Source organism: Lissotriton vulgaris, chromosome 2_1, assembly GCF_964263255.1.
Source record: "Lissotriton vulgaris chromosome 2_1, aLisVul1.2, whole genome shotgun sequence".
Taxonomy (NCBI): domain Eukaryota; kingdom Metazoa; phylum Chordata; class Amphibia; order Caudata; family Salamandridae; genus Lissotriton; species Lissotriton vulgaris.
In genome coordinates, this window is record NC_141687.1 from 1850284652 (window position 1) to 1850310705 (window position 26054).

Here is a 26054-nt window from a genome sequence, read left to right on the forward strand (position 1 = left end):
GGAAAAGGTTTGGGTTTTGTTAGTTGACTGGTGCCAGAGGAACGGGGTCCAATGATTAAGTCACTTATAGTTGTCGGTCCTGATCCCCCCCATGCGTATTGTGTGAGGGGTAGGAGTGGAAGCAGCTATTTCTTGTGTGGAAAGACTCTATTTTCATCCTGGCCACAGATTGGGAAATGGAGTATCGCCTACAAGTTCATTGGCAGGATGAGGACCAAAGAAAAAAAAAAGATGCACAATGGAAGCAAGTACATGTAGACCAAAGATGATTTTTTTATAACATAATTATTCTGCCCGTTTATACAAAGCAATACACAAAGATAGCTACATCTATCGTGAAAATAAATGCTTATATACAGAGGGATATGCTGTAAATCTCTGTTTACGTATGGTGCTTAGGTGGGGTAGAGTCAATTTGTTTAGCCAGAACTTTTGGCTATGTTGTAGAGCATTGTGGCTGCTGTGCATCACGCTGAAAAGTTATAATAAAAAGTATTAAGCATTTTTGTTACCTTTATACAAACCAAGACAACATTATATACAACTGAACAAACGGATTAAAAAAAGATTATAACATAAAAAATGTCTTCTAGTTTTTTTGTAATTGCATTTGTTATGGGGGAGCGGGACATAAATAACGGAGGAGTGGAGGTTGGAAAACAGTAATTTAATTAGAACACGAGCAGCAGGCGACACGAAGGGAGAATAAACAGATGCCAGATTACAAGGGCAGACTGATGTGATTCTTAGGTGATGCTTAGGTGGTGCGCCGATGCAAAAATGGGGGTGGTGAGTGATGTTTGGTTCTCAGGTGGTGCCACTATATGGTGTGGATTGGAGATACGTTGTGGATTGTGGAGTTGAAATATGTTGTTTGGTGTTTAATTATGTGGTGTGTTTTTTTAAATGTGTGAAGTCAATTAATCAATCAGACATTTGTAAAGCACACTACTTACCTGTGAGGGTCCCAGGGCGCTAGAGGGGGGATGTGGGGGTGCTGCTACTGATCAAATAGCCAGGTCTTGAGGAGTTTTCTGAAGTTTAGCAGGTCCTGGGTCTGCCGTAGAAGGATGGGGAGGGTGTTCCAGGTCTTGGCGGTGAGGTGGGAGAACGATCTGCCGCCGGAGGTCGCTCTTCGGATGCGGGGGACTGTGGCGAGGGTGAGATCGGCGGAGCAGAGCTGGCGGTTGGGGGTGTAGAAGCTGAGTCGTCTGTTGAGGTATGTTGAACCGGTGTTGTGGAGCGCCTTGTGTGCGTGGGTGAGGAGCTTGAAAGTGATCCTCCTGTTGACGGGTAGCCAGTGCAGGTCTCTCAGGTGGGGTGTGATGTGGCTGCGGCAAAGGATGTTGAGGATCAGGCATGCAGAGGAGTTTTGTATGCGTTGAAGTCGTTTCAGGAGTTTGGCCGAGGCTCCTGCGTAGAAGGCGTTTCCGTAATCCAGCCTGCTGCTGACGAGGGCCTGGGTGACCGTTCTTCTTGTTTCGGTGGGGAACCACCTGTAGATCTTGCGGAGCAAGCGGAGGGTGTTGAAGCAGGAGGACGAGACGGCGTTGACCTGCTATGTCATGGAGAGAGTGGAGTCGAGGATGAACACTAGGTTGAGTGCGTGGCCGGTGGGTGTTGGAGCTGTTCCCAATGCGGTCGGCCACCAGGATTCATCCCAGGCCGAGGGAGTGGAGCTGAGGATGAGAACTTCCGTCTTGTCCGAGTTTAGCTTCATTCGGCTGTTCTTCATCCATTCAGCGATGTCTTCCATTCCTTCGTGGAGGTTGGTTTTGGCAGTGATGGGGTCCTTGGTGAGGGAGAGGATCAGCTGGGTGTCGTCGGCATATGAGATGATGTTGAGGTCATGCATTCGGGCGAGGTGGGCAAGCCGTGTCACGTAGATGTTGAACAACATCGGGCTGAGGGATGAGCCTCTATGTGGAGTGTATTTATGTTGCATTGAGTAGAGTAATTATGTGGTGTGTAATTAAGTGGTACTGAGTGGTATTATGTAGAGTGTATTTATGTTGCATTGAGTAGAGTAATTACGTGGTGTGTAATTATGTGGTACTGAGTGCTATTATGTGGAGTGTATTAATATTGCATTTAATAGAGTGTAATTATGTGGCGTGTGTTGGACGTGGCCCTTCTGGCAGGTCCCCCCCTGAAGTTTTGTGCTTGTTATATGTGACCTGGGACTGGTGATCCCCCTTCTGAGTGTGTGTGTGGTGAGAGAGACCTGCCTCCCATAGGAATGCATGGGGAATGGATGTGGCTCTGGTAGTCCCTGATGCGTGGGGCGTGCTGGGTCGATTTTGGTATGTGTGCGCTCGTGAGGTTGAGTGCTACAAAATGATGTATGCGGCATGTGTGTGATTAGAAGGGAAGTGCCACTTCTAGACCTTGGTGCGTGTGTGCAGTAGGTGTGTTGGCGCATGATTGGCTGAAGCCTGAGGTAATATAAATTTTATGGTCAAGAAATGTTCCCTAACGTGTACCCCACCGTCTCCATGTACGAACTTAAAGTGCATGTAACTTCCCTCCTGTGCCAGCTATGAAGACGCAAACACATTTGCGTCCAACGTTAACATGTCCTCTTTCAGACCCACCCTGAACGGGTTGAATATTCCGTTTCTAAGTATGCCTTGCCAACGTCTTTTTGTGGTGTACTTTACACGTTTTCCAGCCCAGGCGAAGTAGGCCCTAAATTCTGCCATCGAGCCTTTTCCTGCCTTCAGACTCTGAAATGCCTCAGCCTGGGCCGGCCTCTGTACCCGTGACCTCTGCCTTACTCCCTGCGCAGCTCACGGCGCTTAGCTCAGCCTGTTGCCTGCCAAGACTGAATTCAACCTTCGAATTATCTGTTCCGCTCCTCAAAAATACATTCCTGCCTACTAGTTTAAGTAAACATCCTTCCAGCTGCAGAGCAAAGGGCCCGGCATCACTGTCTCCGTCCGAGTAATTCATAGTCTCTGTTACCATGGTAGGCCCATGCCCCCTCGCATCTCATGCAGACACCTAGACGCTTATACACTCACTCACAGTCAGTATAGAATAGCCTCTGTCCGAGAGACCTTTTCCTTCTAGATAATATGGTTCACAAACATCAGATACCAGATATGATATAGGAACGAGTTGATCTGACATGCCAGACTTCTGTCTCTTTCCTCTAGTGTAAATGTCAAGTCCCCTGCACCCTCCAACTTTACGTTAATCACACGTCATGCAGCTGCGCGCGCATCCTAGCTACCGATTCCTGCTGACTCTGCACTATTCTGTCATAGAGCCACCCACTTCTGACACTTACATGTGACGTTTCTAGAACACACCTCTGTGCACGCCTTAGTTCACGCCTTCTGATTACGTATTGCTAACACGTGTGTATCCTTATCTTGTTTCTCTCAGCTGTTACGCCTTCTGCATTGACTTCTATTGTGTATATTAAGTATAAAAGTAATGTAATGTCAATAAAGTATGCTCTATCCCTTCCTGCACCCCAGTGGTGGCAGGAACCCGATATCCGGTACCTGACCCATTCCTTTTTAAGGAATAAAAACCCCTAAGAACTCTAACACCACGGACTCTGCGTCTTTCTTTCCGATTGAGTTATTTTTGTTTAAGTACTTACCTGCATAGAAATTAAGACGGTAAATCAAATATTTACCACATTATTCTGGCGCCCGAACAGGGACCCCTCCCCCACCCCACGCGCCGGTTGGTGCGTTGCAGCCTTGGTCCCCTGCCACAGTCGTGACGGACACTACGCGTACCCGCAGGATTTCCTGTATCTCCCTCAGGCCTACGGAGGTGACGGAGACTGCGATCAGCACCCAGACGAGGCGGTGAGGAGTGCAGAGGATCCCGACCAGAGCCTAGCCGAAAGAAGCAAGGTCCGAGGTGTCAAGAGGCCCACCAGTTCCGAAGTTCCGAAGTATTCACGTATCGAGTCGAGTCGAGTCCGGTCCGGTCCAGTCCAGTCGAGTTTTCCGAGGCCTTCTGTTCCGTGCTTCCCGGTGAGTACCATTGCTGGGGACGCATCTAGACGGGTGCATTATTATGTATCCGGTAAAGACGGGTTTGGGTACACAAACACGGTCTGCACTGTTTTAGACAGTGTATCTGTGCTGTTTAGCAGTACATCTAGCATCCAAGTTCTTGCACTGTTCTCAACAGTGTATCTGTGCTGTTTAGCAGTACATCTAGTATAAAGGGTAGTCATATGTGTTCAAAATGTTTCATGTGATTAATGTCGTGGTATGAGTGACTGTTTTGTGTACATTACCGTGTTTTTGTGTAACTAGCTGTGTTCAGAAGTAAGTGACAAGTATCGAGTATCCAGTACTAAGTAACAAGATGCCGCTTTTCAATAAGTTAAGACAGATAGGAACTAGGAAAGGGATGCTAGAGGAAGAAATTCCTATCCCCCCTAGGGACACTCCTGGAAATTTTATGTACCATAAGCATGGCTTAGATGCCATACTGTACCTAGATTTATGGGCCGATTATACTAAGCACCTAGAAGAAAGACACAGATGGCCCGTTACAGGAACTTGGGATGCCGAGTGCATCCTGAAAGTAGAAGAAGCGCTATGGAAAAAGAAAGCCAGACAATCTCAGAAAGACGCCATAGAATTTTGGCGTAAAGAATCACATAAACGTGCCGGAAAAGCACTCCGAAGAGAAGACAGACATAGAGAAGAGTCGGATAAAGTCCGAGAAAACGAATTAGTTAATGAGGGGATCCGAGTAAAGGCAGAACAAGTAGACCGCATGCGAAATAACCTTGTAAATGGCATGTACTTAGTGACCGAGGGTTCGCCTGAAGCCACTTCAGAAATACCGAAAGATCTGCCACCGCCATTGGTTCCAACTAAAGTAAATCACAGGACTACAAAGGACATATTCCTTGCTTCCTATCTAGATGATGTAGCTCCCGCTTACACCAATCCACCTGCCCAGGTACCACCTGCTGACGGTGACGGAGGTGGCAACCCACTCCAAGATAATGTCCCGCCCTTACTACAACAAAGTTCACCCGCCCGGAATCCTGTTCCACCTGTTCCTCCACCACTTCCTACACCTAAGATAAATACCCTGAATCCGTTTGGGCCTGACCCTGGAAAGACACCAGTTCAGTTACTTACACAGTCCCCACAGACAAGTCATGCTCAAGCCTCCGCCTCTGGAGGTGCGACAGGAGGTTACCAGACCCCGCCACAACAACATAGGTTAAACATAAGGGACATATTAAAGAACCGTACACCACGAACCTCAAATTTCGACATGCTTAAAGAACCCCTTCCAGTTTGCAGATACGATCCAGTACCCGGTAAAGACGATAGGATGTTATTAGCATCTCTACGCTTACGAAAAGTCACAGATTACTTAATGTTATTCCCAGGAATGACTGATCATCTAGATAGAATATACCATTTTATCCAGACTGGGGAAGATCCTGACTGTATTAAAGAGGCCCTGGCTCACCAGAAAGCTGACACTCAAGGTTGAATATTACGGTTCTTCATAAACTGTCTAATAAGAGAACAAGACAGGCCTGGGGTAGACCAGGACGAAATGGATGCACTAAACAAATGGGGCCAGAACATAGCCGAGGGAAAACACGATAAACAGAATTGTATAGCAAGTATGTACAAAAAGATCAGGAAAGAAGTAATAGAGATACACGAAAGAAAGAAACAAGAAAGGGAAGCAGATAACGACCGGCTTGATTCCTCCGAGGAGGACGACCGAGAGGAATCCGAACAACAACCTAAAGAAATGATAGCGTACGTAGGTAAGGGAAATTACCTTAGGAAAGGTGTTCGCCCAGAAAGCAAGAGAGTTTTTCTGTCTGGTATATCAAAACCGAATTCTTCTGAATATCTGTTTCAAGATACCGATAAAATGCTTCAAGAACGAATGGGGTACCACGTACTAAATTCTATGGATGAACAAGAACTAGCCCGGTCAGCAGTACTATGGGCTGACAATCCTAGCATATACAATGATGATACAGTAGCACAGACATTTCTGAACCTTTCCCCAGACGAGCAGAAATTAGCGGGTGTATACATGATTCAGCATCTTCTCACGTTATACAGAAACGAACATTCGGACCCAGGTCCCTTACCTGATACATTAGAAGCACTACTTATGAATAGATGGAGAGGTCTAAGTACCAAGTTGATTCAAATAATTCTAGAGCAACGACACAGATATAACGCTTTCTTAGGCCCTCAACATGTTTCAGCTCCGCCCCCAGAAAGAAAAATGTTTCATTTGGAACATTTGGACAGACAGAATCCTTTACGAGAAGTACACCCAGTTATGGGTACCGATAATACCCTGAAACGCGTGTATGTGTACACACCTTTGACAAAGTTAGAATTGTTAGAAATGAAGAAACTAGTACCCTGTCACAATAAAGACCCTGCAGGTTTTCACCGAGAACTTAAGGATATGTTACTCATGGGAGACTACACATATACGGATATTATGAAATTGTTAAAAGTACTGTTGCCTACTGGCACCTATGAGAAACTCAAAGAAAAAGAATGGGAGGTGGGAGATAAAAAGATTATATGGGCTGAAATAGAGGACGAGGAAAAAATTCGTACTCCAGGGCTAGGCCTTGGGGAGAAAGCTAAAGCATTACCAGGTTTGATAGTACAGGTTTTGCCAAGATTATTGACAACTAAAAAGGAAGACTGGGACGCGATCTCAGCCTGTAAACAGAAACACGATGAAGATACTAGTGACTTCTATTCAAGATTCGAGAAATGTTTCATTATTAATAGTGGCCTGAAACCAAGTAGCGAGTCATACCCACACCTTTTTGTAAGTAAATTAGTAGAAAATTCCCTAACACAGGTTAAGAATCGTGTATATAAAGTCGAAAGTACATGGCAAGCAAATACGCCATCCCAGATGTTACAAATGTTACAATATCATCAGAACAGAATTAGAGAAGAACAAGAACATGAACAAAGACGTATGAAAGACACGAAAATGAAAATACTAGTTGCCCAGTCAGTCCCAGCTGACGGTCAGAAAAAGGGTGGGACGCAGACAAATAACTCAGCAGCTCCCGTTAAAGGGACATGCAACTATTGCAAGCAGCCAGGCCACTACGTAAATGAATGTCCAGTCCTGAAACACAATATAGCGACAGGTAAAACTAAAGAAAGGCCGCGTCAGCCTAGACAAGACCAGGTCCAGCCACAGACTTCACAGAACACACAGCCTATACATGCTTCATCACACACCGCCCAGACCGTAGCGGCATCACAGCCACAGCCCATTGCCGCGACTCAGCAAGTTTCACAGCAAATGTACCAGTATGCCCAATCTGATTATCGCGATTATCAGCGATACACATGAAACAGCCTAGAGAGGGAGGTTGGCTTGCCTCTTATCGAGATTCCTGTAGATCAAGAGGGTCCTTACGTACATAGTCAGGTATTGGGAAAAGACAGAAAGTTTTTAATTGACACAGGGGCAAGCCGCACAACAATCAGCCATGATGAAGTCCCAGGGGCACCCCTCTCAGGCTCACAGAATGTTTCCCTTGGTTTTTCAGGAAAGCCTATTGTAAATGAAGTATCAGAACCCGTCCCCTTAGCAGTAGGTCCATTATCACGTGTTACAGACTTGTTACTCACGAAATCATGTCCAGAAAACTTGTTAGGAATAAAGACGCTGAAGGCTCTAGGAGCTGTGATATGTTGTTCTCCGGAAGGAGTTAGACTTTTTCTGCGTGACTTTAAGGGTCACTATGTATTACGAGATTTTGATGTCAGATTGAAAAATGTACCGGAACACCTGTGGGCACAAGGCCCAACCGATGTAGGTTGCATGCACATTACACCATACCGTGTTACACTCAAACCAGGAGTTGTTTTACCCCGAATCAGACAATACAAGTTACCACCCGATGCTGTCGTGGCTTTACTGGAAATCATTGAAGAGCTTATTGCCCAAGGAGTGGTCGTAGAAACCGACTCCAATATCTGTAATTCCCCTATCATTCCGATTCTTAAACGTACTGATCCCAATGCACCGCCAGTATATCGGCTGGTGATTGATTTACGAGAACTGAATAAATGCATTGTTCCACAGTACCCTGTGGTTCCCGACATCTCATCTTTATTGACTGCTATTGATTCAGAAGCGACGTTCTTTACTGTAATCGACCTCAAGAACGCCTTCTTCAGTGTGCCCATCGATCCAGAGAGCCAATATCTCTTCGGATTCAGTTTAAATGGACGAAGTTTCAAATTTTCACGCGCACCTCAAGGATTCACAGAAAGCCCCAGCATCTATAGCCAAGCACTGAAAAGACAACTTGATTGTATCCAAATGCCAGTTAACACTGCCTTATTGCAGTACGTCGATGATCTGCTGATCACCGCACAAAGTGAACACGAATGTGAACAAGCATCATTGACAGTTTTACATTTTCTGGCCGACAAGGGACACAAGGTGTCTCCTTCGAAGCTACAATTCTGTGTTCAGCAAGTTGTGTACTTGGGTCACTTGCTGTCCAAAGTGGGGAGACAGCTCACTCCTGACCGCATCCAGTTAATTATAAATATGCCACAACCCCAGACACAAAAGGAAGTGCGGGCCTTTATAGGCCTCACCTCGTACTGCAGACAATGGATTCCCCAGTATGCATTTCTAGCTAAACCACTCATTCAGTTGACAACACAGGAGGCAGCGACTTCGACTGCCCTTCCTTGGACTCAGGAACATACACAGGCTTTTGAGGAATTGAAGAAAGCTTTATGTCAAGCACCAGTTCTAGCGACACCATGCTACAGCAAACCTTTTACACTTTTTGTTACAGAACGTGATGGTACAGCATTGTCTGTCCTCACTCAAGACCAAGCAGGTTCACATAAGCCTTGCGCTTATTTTTCGAGTACATTGGATTCAGTAGCCCAGGCACTCCCTGCGTGCTTAAAGTCAGTTGCAGCGACAGCCTTAGCAATCAGACAGAGCGACTCAATTGTATTAGGACATCCATTGACAGTACAAGTTCCACATTCTGTAGAGGTCCTTCTAAACCGAACCCAGACTCAACACTTGACTATAGCACGATTGACAGGTTATGAATTGACACTATTCCAGCCCCACATAGAAATCAGACGCTGTAACATTCTAAATCCTGCCACATTGTTACCCTCGATTATAACAGATTCAGCCCCGCATGATTGTATGGAGATAATTAATGCAGTAACAAAGCCCCGACGAGACTTAGCAGATGTTCCACTGACCAACCCAGACCTGACACTTTATGTGGACGGTTCATGCATGAGAACAAGTACAGGAGAGTTAGTGGCCGCGTACGCAGTAACCACTGAAACCGAAGTCAAAGAAACACATCGTATTGACACACTGTCCGCTCAAGCAGCAGAGCTCATCGCTCTGACCCGAGCCTGTATACTAGCCAAGAACAGAAATGTTAACATATACACTGATTCTCGTTATGCTTTCGGAGTCGTACACGACTTCGGAATGTTATGGCAAGAACGAGGTTTCTTGACTTCCCACGGAGCCAAGATTCAACACGGTCCCCTCATTCAAGCACTGTTAGAAGCAATACATCTGCCTTCGGGCATATCCATCATGAAGTGTAAAGCACATACTAAAGTTACAGACTCTGTTTCCCAGGGTAATGACCTGGCAGATCAAACAGCAAAACATACAGCATTGACTCACACCCAGACAACTGATGTAACAAAGATTATAGTACCGACACATTGTATGACTGTTAAGGATCCCACACTAGATGCAATCGATATTCAGACACATGCCACTTCAGATGAAATCAAGAAATGGACTGAACTAGGAGGGATCCAGACAGATCAGGGATGGATGACGAAGGGAAAATCTACATGGTTTCTCCCCGACTCTATGGTTCAAGTCATAATAAATACCGCACATAGTCAAGCCCACCTAGAAGAAAAAGCCATGTTAGACAGTTTACAGAATCTCTGGTACAACAAACATTTACGAGCAGCAGCAAAACAGAAAGTGCGTACTTGCATGATCTGTTGTCAGTTCAATCCAGGTAAAAGCGTCCCTGTAGAGCAAGGTGGATTTCATCCTCCCGATCACCCTTTTGAAGTCCTCCAGATGGATTATATCCAGATGGACCGATGTCGAGGATTCAAGTATGTCCTCGTAGTGGTTTGTGCACTTTCCCGTTGGACCGAAGCATATCCAGTCCCAGACTACACTGCTCCGACCACTGCCAGGCAGCTGGTTCGAGAATTCTTCCCACGGTACGGCTTGCCTCGTATCGTGTACTCAGATAACGGACAGCCCTTCTCGTCCGAGCTCATGAAGCAGGTTTCACTCCTGCTAGGATATCAGTGGAAATTCCATTGCGTCCGACATCCCGAGGCAGCTGGCCTTGTAGAAAGACATAACCAGACACTGAAAACACGACTCGCGAAAATATGTAAAGAGAAAGGGGTCGACTGGATAGTCGCCCTGCCAGTTGCACTATTCTATATGAGGATGGTTCCTCATTCGAGATCAGGGCTATCCCCGTATGAGGTGGTCTTTGGCAGGCCACCAAATATGTGGGGGACGCCCATGCCTAAGAAAATAACTGATGTTGATTGTAATATGCTGACAGATTACCTTGCCTCCTTGATGTCTGCACTCCAATCATGTCGTTCACAGGTTGCCGCAGCCTTTCCCGACAACACTGATGTAAAGCCACACGATGTCCGTCCAGGTGATACTGTGCTGATCCGCAACTTCGATAGGAGGAGTCCGCTGGAGCCCCGCTGGCAGGAGCCGAAGCTCGTCCTTCTGACCACGAGGACCGCCATCAAGGTTGAGGGCCGAAAGGGGTGGATCCATACGAGTCATATAAAAAAATGCAATGAACTTTTACCAGAAACTGACTCCTCCACCCCCTCAAAGGACTGCCCAGAATCTAGTGACTTTAAAGTTCCCAAAAGAGAGAAAACTCCGCAAGAGGAGTACAAAACAAAATTACGATCTAGTAAGTCAGACAGTTTAATTGTTTAAGTCCTCCCCTAGGTGAATCGGTTAAATTAGTTTTTGACATGTATCCCCTAGATCGAGATAGAGAGAGAGACAACTCAAGAAACGTGCATATTGTAAATCACTCCGTAGTCACTGTATAGTGACATTATTGATTTTGTTTTTTCTAAGCCTTCTGGTTATTGCTGCTAGTATATTGCTGCCTGTATATTACCCTATCTTCAAGCATACACAATCTGCTTTCAATGTCTCTGCCGAACATTCTTTTAGTGAATTACCCTTACATGAGTTATCTTACAGACTTGCGCTGCGCAACAATACATTCATTAGTATGTTACATCACTCCCATCAGACTAACAATGCTACCAACTGTTGGATATGTGGCCGACTCCCTCCCTACCAGAAATACAAGGGAGTTCTGCCTCTTTTTCCGTACCCGTTCACTCACAATGGCTCCTGTGGTGCATGTTTCAGATTAATTAATTCTTTAGATTCTGATATTGCTATTTTCGAAGGAAATTGGGTTTGGGGAAACCTGAACTTAGTTCTGCTTAACGCCTGCTACCCTGACAAGAAGGGACTTCCCACTAGGACAGGAACCGATCTAGAAAATGAAGTATATGGATTAGGCAATTACACAATTAACCTCATGATTCTTACTGTTGAATCCGAAGCTGCACCAGTTCTCCCTGCTATGTCAGTATTACCAGTCACTGGTGATTTATGTCTCAGAAAGAAGGGTTCAGTACACTTAGGTCATAGTAAATGTACCACTGTGGTCGAATTCAGTGATCAGGGCAGGTCTACATTTAGAGCTACTCGTCATTCCTACTTTGTTTGTGGTCATACCGCATACATACGCTTACCTCCCGATTGGGATGGTACCTGTTACATTGCCTTCCTTCTGCCCCCTGTTTTCCTAGCTCCTCCTGATTATCACAGAAATACAAATCTAGTAAACAGTAGACTCAGAAGAGATCTCCCGATTGTCGACTATACTGAAACGGCATGGGAGCAATATACAGACTTTAATAAAGGTTTCTTCCCCTACTTAGGTGCTGTTTTTAATAGTAAACTGATACGCAAATTAACTAGAACCCTCGAAGCAGTAGTGAATGAAACTACTTCCGCTCTAGGCAACTTAACAGAGGAGCAGTCCGCCATGCGGGTTGTTGTTCTTCAGAATCGTCTTGTTATTGACGTCATCTTGGCAGATAGAGGCGGAGCTTGTAAGGTCATCGGGTCAAGTTGCTGTGTTTTCATTCCAGAAAACGCGCCAACTGTATATAAAGCTATCACACGTCTTCATAAAATTGCAAGTTTGATACATCAGAATCCAGGCACCTGGACTTGGTCCGGTTGGTTCTGGACAACGTTGACTGCTTGGGGATGGAAGATTCTATCCTTCCTAGGCATTGGTCTTCTCATAGTATTCAGTTGTTGCCTATGTCTACAATGTGGGCCAGCGATTTGCGGTCTGTGCGCCACGTCATGTATTCCGCATTCCAGTTTTCATGCAAAACGTGAAAAGAAGAAAGAAGAGCAAATGATGTTACGTGAACAGACTGATCGGTTCATGAGGATCGATATATCATGAAGGGTCCGTAGGGAACAAGGAGGGAATGAGGAAATATAAATTTTATGGTCAAGAAATGTTCCCTAACGTGTACCCCACCGTCTCCATGTACGAACTTAAAGTGCATGTAACTTCCCTCCTGTGCCAGCTATGAAGACGCAAACACATTTGCGTCCAACGTTAACATGTCCTCTTTCAGACCCACCCTGAACGGGTTGAATATTCCGTTTCTAAGTATGCCTTGCCAACGTCTTTTTGTGGTGTACTTTACACGTTTCCAGCCCAGGCGAAGTAGGCCCTAAATTCTGCCATCGAGCCTTTTCCTGCCTTCAGACTCTGAAATGCCTCAGCCTGGGCCGGCCTCTGTACCCGTGACCTCTGCCTTACTCCCTGCGCGGCTCACGGCGCTTAGCTCAGCCTGTTGCCTGCCAAGACTGTATTCAACCTTCGAATTATCTGTTCCGCTCCTCAAAAATACATTCCTGCCTACTAGTTTAAGTAAACATCCTTCCAGCTGCAGAGCAAAGGGCCCGGCCTCACTGTCTCCGTCCGAGTAATTCATAGTCTCTGTTACCATGGTAGGCCCATGCCCCCTCGCATCTCATGCAGACACCTAGACGCTTATACACTCACTCACAGTCAGTATAGAATAGCCTCTGTCCGAGAGACCTTTTCCTTCTAGATAATATGGTTCCCAAACATCAGATACCAGATATGATATAGGAACGAGTTGATCTGACATGCCAGACTTCTGTCTCTTTCCTCTAGTGCCGGGAAACCTACGGGTAGCTGTGCGCTTAAGAAATGTAATAATAAATAAATAAATAAAAATAAATAAATAAATAGTGTAAATGTCAAGTCCCCTGCACCCTCCAACTTTACGTCAATCACACGTCATGCAGCTGCGCGCGCATCCTAGCTACCGATTCCTGCTGACTCTGCACTATTCTGTCATAGAGCCACCCACTTCTGACACTTACATGTGACGTTTCTAGAACACACCTCTGTGCTCGCCTTAGTTCACGCCTTCTGATTACGTATTGCTAACACGTGTGTATCCTTATCTTGTTTCTCTCAGCTGTTACGCCTTCTGCATTGACTTCTATTGTGTATATTAAGTATAAAAGTAATGTAATGTCAATAAAGTATGCTCTATCCCTTCCTGCACCCCAGTGGTGGCAGGAACCCGATATCCGGTACCTGACCCATTCCTTTTTAAGGAATAAAAACCCCTAGGAACTCTAACACCACGGACTCTGCGTCTTTCTTTCCGATTGAGTTATTTTTGTTTAAGTACTTACCTGCATAGAAATTAAGACGGTAAATCAAATATTTACCACAAGCCGGCTGGGCCTCCCCCCACCAGGCTGGCTCCACCCCCCTGGGGTGCATCCAGTTTCCCTGGCCTGGCCAGTAACATGAAATTCCTTATAACCAGTTCTGGCTGGTTCTCTCCCTGCCTGCCCCTTTTGGAGGCAAAGGAAGCTCCTGTATAAAAGGAGTGTGGGCCCTCTTCTCTCTCTCTTCTTCTTCCTGCTTGGGACCCTGCCAGGGTCGTGCTGCTGCTTGGGCTCAGGGAAGGGCGTGCCTCCCTGGGCCCTGCTCTGCTCCTGAACTACGGACTTCCTATGGACTCTGCTTTCCATGCCACTAGCCCTGGGGAGCGCTTTCCTGCTGTCCTAGCGCCTTGGGCGCTTCATCAAAGCTTCTAGCGCTCGGGAGCGCTCTCCTGCCGGCCTAGCGCCTTGGGGCGCTTCATTTATGTTTCTAGCACTGGGAGCGCTATCTTTCACCAGCCGGTGCCACCCGGCAATTGCCCGATCGTGTGAGGGGCCCGAGCCCCCAGCGAGTGCCTACCTCGCTTGCCCCCGCCCTTGCTGTATTTATCGAGGGAGCCCACTCCTCGTTAGTCCCCCCGGTGTTCACCGCCGCAGCCCGGGAACCCTCGTGAGGCCCGCCCCCGGGCCGCGCTCTGATTGGCTGATGACGTTCCCCCGGGCCGCGCTCTGATTGGCCGGCGGCCCGGGGAGCTGTGGAGGCGGAGGAGAGAGAACCGAGCCGCGCAGGGGGCAGCGGGAGCCGACTCCGCGCCCCTGCGTCCCCCAACAGAAGTGACGCTTCCCCCCGGGGCCCCCCAGGAGCGAACGGGAGCCCCGGAGAGCGAGGAGGGACCGGCGCGACCGGAGCGGTGAGTGCTGCAGGAGGGGAGGCGGGGCGTCGCAGCACATTGCCGGTGCTCGCCCCTCCCCTCCCGCGTGGGCACACATGTGCATAGAGGCCCGCGGGGCCCCCAGTGATGCCGGGCCCCCCCGAGGGGGACCCCACCTGTCCGCAACTTCCTCCCTGATCCCTGCGAGGCTCCGTCATGGCCCCTGGGGCCCCCATTGATGCCGGGTCCCCCGAGGAGGATCCCGCCTGGCCATCCCTTGTCCCCTGAGCCCCGAGAGGCTCCATCTGCACACTCTCCCCCGAGCCCCGAGGAGGCTCCAACGTGTCCTGGCCCCCTGAGCCCTGAGAGGCTCCATCTAAATTCCCTGGGCCCCGAGGAGGCTCCACCCCGGGCCCATTTGCCCTGAGCCCCGAGGAGGCTCCACCATGGGTCTCTGGCCCTCCAAGCCCGCGAGGCTCCGCCCAGTGTTCCTAAGCCCGAGTGGCTCCAGCTATAATCCCTGAGCCCCGAGAGGCTCCACCACGTGTCCCTGACCCTGCCGAGCCTGCGAGAGGCTCCACCATTGCCCCCCTGTCCCCCTGAGCCTGCAAGGCTACGTCCAAGCCCCCCAGCGGCCCAGCACTTCGTGGGCCGCTGCCACGTTTAGGTTTGCCCCGGGTCCCTTGCAGCCCACTCTGGACATCGAGACTCTTGAGCGCCCTTGCCCCAGGAAGGCCATCTGGCCTAGGGGGCGCTACTGACTATTATCAAAGTAATGCTAAGAATCCTTATGTGTTGCCCTGCTGATGGGGGCCTCTGTTGTGTTATGTACCTTGCCATTCCTTCCCTCCTGTATAACCTTGCCTCATGTATGTCTATACTGGTTAGAGTGAGTTCTATTGCTAGTTCTATGAGACCCCGGGGCGTGACGTATTCTAATGCTAAGCTCCTGGTGATTGTGTGTTCTAGTCCTAGTCCGAGGAAGCTCCCAGTGGATATGTGTTCTAACGCTAGATCCATCATGTGCATACCCCTGGCAGGGGCCCCTTGGTCCTGCCCGGTACCTTCTTCCCTGTAAGCCCTGCCCTTGCCCCTGGCACCTTGTACAATGTGTGTTCCTATGTGTCCTTCTTAATACAAAGACTATTTTCATATATACTTTGTGTGGAGTTCCTTTTGTGGGAGGCCTGGGATGTTGCTGTTGGTGGGTGCGTGCGGAAATGCTTCACACATATCCTCCGAGATAGGCCTGACTGCCCACGCCGCGTTACCTAGAGGGTGAGCAGGGGTCGACTTTATATAGGGGTAGCGGTCTCTGACTGGCTGTGGCGCAAGCCCTGACCGGCCGGGGGTCCCATTTCCTACAGCGTGTTATTACGTTGCCCTGACTTTATTTTGCATTGAGTGGTACTATGTGGAGTGCATTTATGTTGCATTGAGTAGAGTGTAATTACGTGGCGTGTAATTATGTGGCACTGAGTGGTATAATGTGGAGTGTATATTGCATTCAGTAAAGTGTCATTATTTGGCGTGAAATTATGTGGCACTGAGTGGTATTATTTGGAGTGTATGTTGCACTGAGTGCAGTGTAATTGTGTAGCATATAATTATGTGGCACTGAGCGGTATTATGTGGAGTGTATTCATGTTGCATTGAGTAGTGTGTAATTATGAGGCGTGTAACTATATTGCACTGGGTGGTATTTTGTGTAGTGTATTTATGTTGCATTGAGTAGTGTTATTAAGTGGCGTGTAATTATATGGCACAGTGGTATTATGTGCAGTGTATTGATGTTGCATTGACTAGAGTGTAATTATGTGGCACTGAGAGTTATTATGTGGAGTATATTTATGTTGCATTGAATAGAGTGTAATTGTGACATGTGATTATGTGGTACTGAGTGGTAATATGTTGAGTGTATGTAAATTGCATTGAGTAGAGTGTAATTATGTGGCGTGTTATTACGTGGCACAGAGTGGCGTTATGTGGAGTGTATTTATGTTGCATTGAGTAGAGTGTAATTATGTGACGTGTAATTATGTGCCACTGAGTGGTATTTTGTGGCGTGTATGTTGCATTCAATAGAGTGTATTTTTGTGGCACTGAGTGGTATTATTTGGAGTGTATGTTGAATTGAGTGCAGTGTAATTGTGTAGCATATAATTATGTGGCAATGAGTGGTATTATTATTTTTTAAATATGTTTTATTAAATTTTTTACATACGACAAACCAATATCCAGCATTACATATAATTAGTACTCCTCACGGAAACATTCACCCCAGTTAAGAGCCACCTGATCCTCCGCCATCTTGATCCCAGGGTTTCAGTGCTCACACGCTGAGGGCCGTCCCACGTAAATGCGGCCTCCGTACTTATTGCAACAGGTGTATAAGGCTCAGCCCTTGCCCACTATCAGGAGTATCTGTTCCATGCTAACTTTCTAGTAGAACACAATAAGCTGACACCCCTCCCTCCTCCCACCCCTCCCACCCTCTGCCACCGGTGTATTCCAAATACTGATCGTCTATCCAGTCGTCTACAGAGCATACCAAAAGAACTTTATTATAGGACCCCTGAACCTCTAACCATCCTTTGTCTCTACTGTGCAACACACCTGCACGGGGGGGGAACACATACTTCACCGATATTTCAAGGTGATCCTGTTCGTGCGGTTAGGGATGATTCTGTATCCAACTCTATCTCTGGCGATTGCAATAACACAACCAATGCCTTCCATGCCCTTGCCTTCTCCAGCGCTTTGTCATTATTGGTTCTCTTAGCATGTTGAAGCCGAACTGTACTTTCACTCATCGCCCATCTGACTAGTTCTGCTTTCCACCTTTCAAAACTAGGCCCTCCCTATGACTTCCTATGTGCTGTGATATCCTTCCTGGCCAACAGCAAACCCAGGTCCATAAACTTACTCGTCACCTTCGTTCTAGGGGTGTACCCGAACCAATGTAACAAGCAGGTACCCATGTCAGAGTCAATTCTCCGATTTCGCAAAGCAGGTCCACCACCTCCTCCCAATATGTACCTAGTTGCGGACAACTCCACATCATATGGCTGAACTCCTAAATGATAACGGGGAAAATAAGCAGTATCTATTTTAAAATACTTATTAATCTTAGCAGGAGTGAGATATGCCCTGTGTAAGATGAAAAAGTGAACCTTGCATTCCTGGTGCTTTTCCATACTCTCTTGACTATTTGAGCCCATGCTTTCCCGGGAATCTCTTTGCCTAAATCTGCTTCCCATTTCCGGTGCAATTCCCTCATGGGTTCCATTCCCTCTCCCACCATGCGCCTGTATAAACATGTAACTGCTTTGAAAGTCCCCGCTGACATCACTATATATTGACAAGTCATGGATGTCCGCGGCTCCGAAAGTCCCTCCCTCCGGTGTCGCTGTACTGCGGTGACCAGGGCACAGTGTAATAAATAATCCCAGTGCGGTAGATCATACCTATCTTGCAAGGTCTGATACGGCAATAGAGCTCCATCCTCATACAAATCTCCCAACACTTGCACTCCCAATGCCTCCCATTCGGCCAATAGGGACCAATTTCCGCCATGTGGTAAGGCTGTGCACATACCCAACGGTATCTCCGGGGCATAAGGACGAGCAACTCCAGCTCTGCGCTGGCTCCGGTTCGAGCATAACCTCAGCGTTCTCTCCTCACTAGAGAGCGTACCAGGACACATCCGCTGCTGGAGTACTTTAAAGGACAATACATGGTGCAATATCCACTTTCCCTCAGGACCAGCAGGGCCTCTATACTCCAAAACCACTGCCTGGGTAAGCCACTGCAGATGGGCTGCCAAATAGTAGGATTCAAAGTCCGGCACCGCCAGTCCCCCATCCGCCCTCAGGCGCATCATCGTATCAAGCCGTCTTCCAGGCCCCCACAGAAAACCCCCGACCAGGGAACAGAGCTGTCGAAACACGGATCCCGGTAGACAAATTGGCAATGTCCGAAAATAGTACAACAACATGGGGAGCGCCACCATCTTTAACAAAGCTACTCGACCGGCCACCGAAAGTGGCAAAGTGCTCCAAAATGCTAAGCTACCTTTAAGCCCTCACATTGCTCTGCCTATGTTCCCTACAATTAGGTCGGCAGGTGAATGATAGATGTTAGTTCCAAAATAAGGCAGACAACGGGCCTCCCACCGAATTCCATTAACCTGAGCAGAGTCATCCTCCGACACGGTCACTGGAAACATGCAAGTCTTCGCCCAATTCACCCCTGAGACCCTACCAAATTCACAAAGCAGAGTCGTCACCCCTTTCAAAGCCCTGTCTGTGTCGGCCAGAAACATAAGCTAATCGTACGTATATAATGAGATATATTGCTCTACTCCTCAGAAGTCAAGCACTGGATAATGCCACCCCAACCTAGCATGTGCTGCCAGCGGCTCGATGGCCAATGCAAATAACAAAGGAGAAAGGGGGCACCCCTGCCGTGTCCCTCACCCTACTGGGCAAGTGGCCGAAATCATAGTCCCCGTCCAAACCCAAGCAGTCGCGGAGCTGTCGAGGATTTCAGTCCACCCCACAAATGCTTCCCCAAGACCAAACTTCCGCATGACATGGAATAGGTACGTCCATTCTAAACGGTCAAAAGCTTTCTCAATAAACACCGATAGGACAACTGCAGAGAGGGCCTACCCCACAGCTCTCGCACCGTATACGAAGCTAACGGTGCACATTGGTGGATGTATTCCGGGTTCAAATAAATCACGCTTGATCACTATGTACCAATTGTGTCATATGTGGGATGAGCCGAGTTGCGAGAATCTGACTTAATATCGTATAATCAGATGCAAGCATGGATAAGGGACGATAAGCTGTTTAATCAGCAGCATCCTCACCGGGCTTCAGCAGCAGAACAATGATTGCTTCTCTAGTGGAGGCCGGCAAAACTCCAACTCCTTTTGCCTCCGCAAACACCGTCAACAACGTAGGAGCTAATAATTCAGTGTAAGCTGAGTAGAACTCTATAGGTAGCCCATCCGTTCCTGGCGTTTAGTTATGCGCCATATGTTTAATCGCACTCCTTATTTCCCCCAGTGTATTCTCCTGTCCAAGTAGGTCTGCCTGCGTCTTTTCTATTTGCGGTATCGTGATGTTTGCCACAAAATCTTCCATGTCACCCCCGTAACCCGTAGTTTGCGACAATATAACTCGCTATAGTACTCCAAGAACAGCCCATTAATCCCCACCTGAGTATACTCCAGGGTCCCCGTCGAGGAAGTCAAGTTCAATATAGGAGTACCTCGGGCCGGGTTAGCCAACCATGATAGTAGGGAGCTAGCTTTATCACGCTCCGCATGCGCCCGCGCTAAATATTTCTTATGGTCAAAGCAACGCAACCTCTCTAGCTGTGCAGCCATTGCTTCCGCAGCATCTGAAACTTCCCCCTGCACCACCGGTATCTCAGGGCGGGCCCGCTCAGCCTCCTGTAAGCGCTGTTCTGCCACCTCTAAATCTCTCAACAGCGTCTACCTTACTCCCACCATTTTAGTGATGCATAACCCTCTCACTACAACTTAAAAGCATCCCATTCCATCGCCGTCGTCGACGCCGTACCCTCATTCTCGAGAAAGAATTGCGTAATTCCGGTCCCGACCTCTTCGCAGAAAACTTGGTCTTCCAACGCCTTGGGTCGCAACCTCCAGACGGGTATCGCTGGTCTCTCCTGGGCCCATTTAATCCTCAACAATAGCGGATTATGATCGGAGTGAGAACTCGTCAAATACTCACTGTGACCCACAGTCGAATGTATATCTGGGGAGCATAATATTGCGTCCAACCGCACATGTAGTTCGTGCAGCGCAGAAAAGAAAGACTAATCCTGCTCCCCTTGGTGCTGTGTCCGCCTCGTATCGATTAACCCCCACCTATCCTGCCAGTCTCGCCTAATTTTGGAATGTCTATCAATGGGAGCCTCAGGCAATGGTTGGTGAAATCTTTCCAAGGCAGTGTCTGTTATGGAGTTAAAATTGCCAGCCAAAATTACTGAACTGGTTAAATATGGAGCCAACCTGGGTAGAAAAGGCCGCCTGATCCACATTGGGGGTATATACACTACACAACGTCACATCCTTCCCGTTAAGGCGCCCTGCTACCGCCACAAAGCTTCCCTCCGGATCCACCAGATGACGTGTTGGTTGAAAGGTGACCCCTGCTCTAACCCATATCAACACCCCACTGGCAAAAGCTGAATATGTTGTGTAAAAAAAAAGTTGCCCACTCCATCTGCGCTGCAGCACCAACCCTTCAGTGCGATTAATATGTGTTTCCTGGAGAAACACAATCTGGGCTCCCCTGCGCACCAAATAAGCATGCACCCTGACGTCTCAACATTGCATGCAGCCCTCGTACATTCTATGTAATACATTTCACTTCAGGTAACGTCCCCATATTGCATTTGAAATCTCATGGAGGACTGCTCACTCCAGTCAGTCACACCGGTAGCCCCAGTTACCCCAACAAAACCCCCCACCTCCCCAACATCCACACCCCAAAACTCCCTGTACCCCGTCCCCCAGAACAGGTACCAGTACTCTAGCTCCCATCCAAACCTAGAAATCCAAACTATGTCCTCCAGTACCTACTGAGGACGTACAACCCGAACAGCAGGGGAGGGGACCAAGGGCCAAGAGGACCTGATGTACTATATCCACCCCCCAATGCCCTCTACCCCTAATGAGGCCTTCCAGAGTCCTCAGAGGACCAGCATTTCTGTGAGAGCTTCGACCATACGCTAACTAACAACCCCAGGGCCTACCAACCGCCACCGCCCCTGCAAAATAAAAGCAAACATCATGCAAGTGGGGGGGGAAAGGCACACACAGCTTGCACTCTCGTACAGTACTTATCAGAGTTCTCCTCCATCTCATTAAGCGTCCGCAGGTTTGTCTGCTTTCCCAGGTGTAACATGTGGCAAAGCAGTGCTTCCAGGTTCAGTCCCATCAGAGTCCGTCCCTTCCGAACCCTTCTCCGATTCCGTGCCCATCTCCGACTGAGTAAGCCTTTCTTGAGAGATTTCGGAGACGGCCTTCAATGCTGCGAACCGCTCTGTCTCCGCCTGGGTCTCCGTGGGTCCTCTCGCACCTGGACGGCGGCGGCGGTTACGCTGCGACCTACGAGGACGCGGTTCCCCACCAGGCTGTCTCGTACCGCGCCCCGCCTCTTCCGTACCCATCCGGTAAGTCTCCAGCCATGCCCACACCTCCTCCGGCGTATCATAGAAATACGTTTAATCGTCCATTACTATTCTCAGGCGCACAGGGAACATCAATGAATATTGCAGCCCCTCGTCCCGCAGTACCTTCTTAACGCCCAAGGAGGAGGCCCGCCGTCGTTGCACTTCAAAAGTGTAGTCACTTGTCCACCTTATAGGGGCCCAATGAACGGGCGTTGCGCAACAACTGATCCCTATCTTTATAATGCAGCAATCGTGCCACCACCGGTCTAGGGGTCTTCCTGAGGCCACATGGCGCGCCGGTACTCTATGAGCTCTCTCCAAGGTGTAGAATGAAGACAGGCCCTCCGGCGCCACTTTGGACCTTAGCCAATGCGCTAGGTAGTCCACCATGCTATCCCCTTCCCCTCCCTCCGGTAGCCCCACCACCCTTACATTGTTCCTGGGGTTACTGCCTTCAGCATCCTCAGCCCTCCGTTCCAGGGCCTTTAATCGGTCAGAGACTTTCCCCATCCGGACTTCCAGCTTCCGCTGGACCTGCTCCTTGGTCTCCAGCGTCGTCTCTGCCTGCTTCATCCGGTCCGCTAGTTTAGTATGGTCTGTTTGAAGTAGACCCAGGCCCGATGCCATCTGCGCAATATCCTCCTGAAGAGCCGCTCTTGTGTCGGTGATGGCTTTCAATATTTGATCCACTTGTTTTTGCATCAAGGTCCCAGATGGGGATTCCGCTGCCTCGAGTTTCCCATGCTCCGTCGCGGAGTCTTCCGTGTCCAGGGACACACCCCCCTGTTTCCCCCTTGGTTTCCCCATACCTTGCCGCGCTCCTTGCCTCCCGCTCTGGTCCCGATCCGTTCAAAACCCAAACCAGGCAGCTCTCCCAGATGGTACTCCCTCCAGTACTCAACAGCAACTAGGACAGTGCGGCCTTCCGGAAGGATTTCTTGTCCCCCGAGTCCAGACTCCTCCCAATCGCCCTGTATGATCTCCTACACGTGAAGTATGCGCCAGGCACTCCAATGTAAATGCACCTCTTCCTGCTGACCGCACTCTTCGCCCACTGGCGAGGTTGTATAGTTTCAAACAGAATGTAGTTTGTCCCAGCAAGGAGCTCCCCTGGTGTCACCGATCTCCTCGTGGACCTGGGTCTGCGTCAGTGGACCAAGGGCGGCAGATGGGGTGCAACTCCCTGCCAAGCCTGAGTGCGCCAGTTATCAGGATCGCCACGTCGATTTCAGCTCCGGGGGGAATTCCCCTCAATCACCCCCACTTGCTCTCCATATCACACCCCTTGGGGCAATGTCCTCCTACCAATGGTGCAATACAAATGGCGACCGGGACGTCATCTCGGGTCTCCCAGCAAGATGGTCAGCCAGGCCCCCGAAGGAAGCAGCCTCCCTTAAAACCCCCAGCGGAACCGCGCTTCTCAGTGTTAACTTCGGCCGCACTACTGCCCGACTCAGCCGGGACCTTTTGCTCCCTCGGGCTTCCCAGCCACCAGTTCAACCCGCTCTTGTCGTGCCCCTTCGTGGCCCCCACTCAGCTCACCATTTCCTCCAGTGGCACAGTGAAATGTAGCCTGACATGAACCACGGGGCTTCGCCGGTCCAGGCAACTTCGGTGGGTCACCTCCCCCAGTCCCTCGTCGTTTCCTCCGTCCGGACCTCCAAGACCGCGTCTCCCTCCGCACTCTAGTTGTTAAGAGCTGCTGCCCTCTATGTCCGAAATAACGGGAGCACTCCCCGATCTTTCCATGGGTTGCCTCACAGCAGGGGTTATTGCCGCCTGCCCGATTGCCTCCTCTCAGCACACCACCGACTGCTGATTCCAGGTTCTCCTTCACCAGCTGTCGGACTTGCACCGGTCACGTAGTCCACCAGCCCCACGCAGCTCTGGCCTCTGTGAACACTCCAGCGGTAATCCAGGTATAGTCGTCCGCCGTGGCCTCGCAGCTTTCAGAGCTCCGCTCTCCTCTCACCTCGAGGTTCTCAGCTGGTCGCCAATTCGCCATTACCATCGCCATCTTGGTGGCCCTTGGAGCAAGCTCCCTTTGTTTCTTGCCCTCCAGCTGCCAACGAGGGTCCGCGTTCCACCCTTATCAATTCTCACGTTGGATGCTACCAAGGCCTTCGACAGGGTAAATTGGTTATACCTGTCGGAGGCCTTGAAAAAATTTAACGTCGGAGATAAATTTCGTAGGGCAATAGATTTGTTATATCGTAGCCCTTCAGCTTCAATACTGATTAATGGGGGCCTTATCGTGCCATTTAGAGTAACCAGAGGTACCCGACAGGGCTGTCCCCTGTCTCCCCTCCTTTTCGACTTGTATATAGAGCCCGCAACTCCCACGGCCAGTCAGCACTGTCCCTGGCCCCTGGGAGATTGCCCGTGGCTCTCAAACCAGGAGAAATATTGAGGTTTGCACGGAGCTCTCAGCTCACGCGTCCATCTTCCCCGGCCCCTTCCTGCCTGCTCCTTGGCACCGAGTGGTATTATGTGGTGGGTATTTATGCTGCATTGAGTAGAGTGTAATTATGTGGCGTGTAATTATGTGGCACTGAGTGGTATTATACGGAATGTATTTATGTTGCATTTAGTGTAATTATGTGGCATGTAATAATCTGGCACAGTTTAGTACTATTTGGAGAGCATGATGCATTGAGTGTTGTGTACTTATGTGGCATATTATTATGTGGCACTGTGTGGTATTATTTCTAGTGTATTTATGTTGCATTGAGTAGAGTGTAATTATGTGGCATGTAATTATGTGGCACAGTGTTTTTATGTGGAGTGTATTTATGTTGAATTGAATAGAGTGTAATTATGTGGTGTGTAATTATGTGGCACTGAAAGGAATTATGTGGAGTGTATTTATGTTGCATTGAATAGAGTAATTATGTGGCGCTGAATGGTATTATTTGGAGTGAATGTTGCATTGAGTGCAGGCTTTTTATGTAGCATATTGTGTGGCACTGAGTGGTATTATGTGGAATGTATTTATGTTGCATTGAGTAAAGTAATTATGTGGTGTGTAACTGGCGCACTGAGTGGTATTTTGTGGAGTGTATTTATGTTGCATTGAGTCGAGTGTAATTATGTGGCGTGTAATTATGTGGGTACAATGGTATTATGTAATGTAATGTAACACATACTTATTGAGCGCAGCTGTCACCCAAAGGGTATCCTGGCGCTTTGACCAAAATACTACCTATATGTGACAAGCTTTACCCAGCCCTTGGGAAAAGATAACTTTTAAGATCCTTTTTGAAAGACAACAAGTCCTGCCTGCTCCTCAATGACAGCGGTAAGGAATTCCAAAGTTTGGCGGCCGTAAAGCAGAAAGAGCGGCCGCCCATCCTCACCCTTTTTATCCTAGGAACTGTCACTAAGAATGCCGAAGAGGACCTCAGGGTTCTAGCGGTTGAGTACCAGGAAAAGAGATCTTGCAATATCACTGGACCCAAACCGTGCAGAGCTCTGAAGAAAAAGCAGGAAGCCTTAAAAAGGATCCGTTGCTGAACAGGCAACCAGTGAAGATCCAAAAGTGCAAGGGAAGAGGAAGCAGAACGTGGACGGAAAAGGGCCAGCTTAGCTGCCATATTCTGAACCCGCTGCAGCTTCAAGACCAAGATATTAGGGGCCCCTAGAAGCAATGCGTTACAGTAGTCTAACCTACTGAGGATGATACTACGCACTACTTCAATCCTTGCTGAGGGTGGAAGTAGCGGGAGAATTTTCCGTAATGTACGGAGCAATAACATGCATGTCGCAGTGGTTTTGTTGACAAAAGCGTCCAAGAAGGCTGGGCCCAAACATGACACCCAGGTTACGTGCGGAATCAGCAGCCGCCACAGTGCCTATAATGGAAGTAGGCCAAAACTCCTCAGGTAGAGGATGAGGCAACCGATGAACAATGGAGAACCTCAGTTTTCGATCCATTAAACTGGAGCGAACTCTGGCGCAGCCAGTCCGCCGTAGAGGTCATGCAACGATAAAATGTTTCCCTAGAAACTGCATCCCCGCCTTCAAAAGAGAAAATAAGTTGAGTGTCATCGGCATAATTGATGACCGATATGCCGAATAACTTAAACAATCTGATCAACGGGCAAA

At 48.6% G+C, this 26054-nt stretch overlaps 1 protein-coding gene across 1 annotated transcript in view; it reads right to left on the minus strand.

Annotated features, from left to right (window-relative positions):
- HACD3 (3-hydroxyacyl-CoA dehydratase 3) overlaps positions 1-26054 on the minus strand; it is a 362043-nt gene that overhangs the window by 304398 nt on the left and 31591 nt on the right. The window lies entirely within an intron of this gene.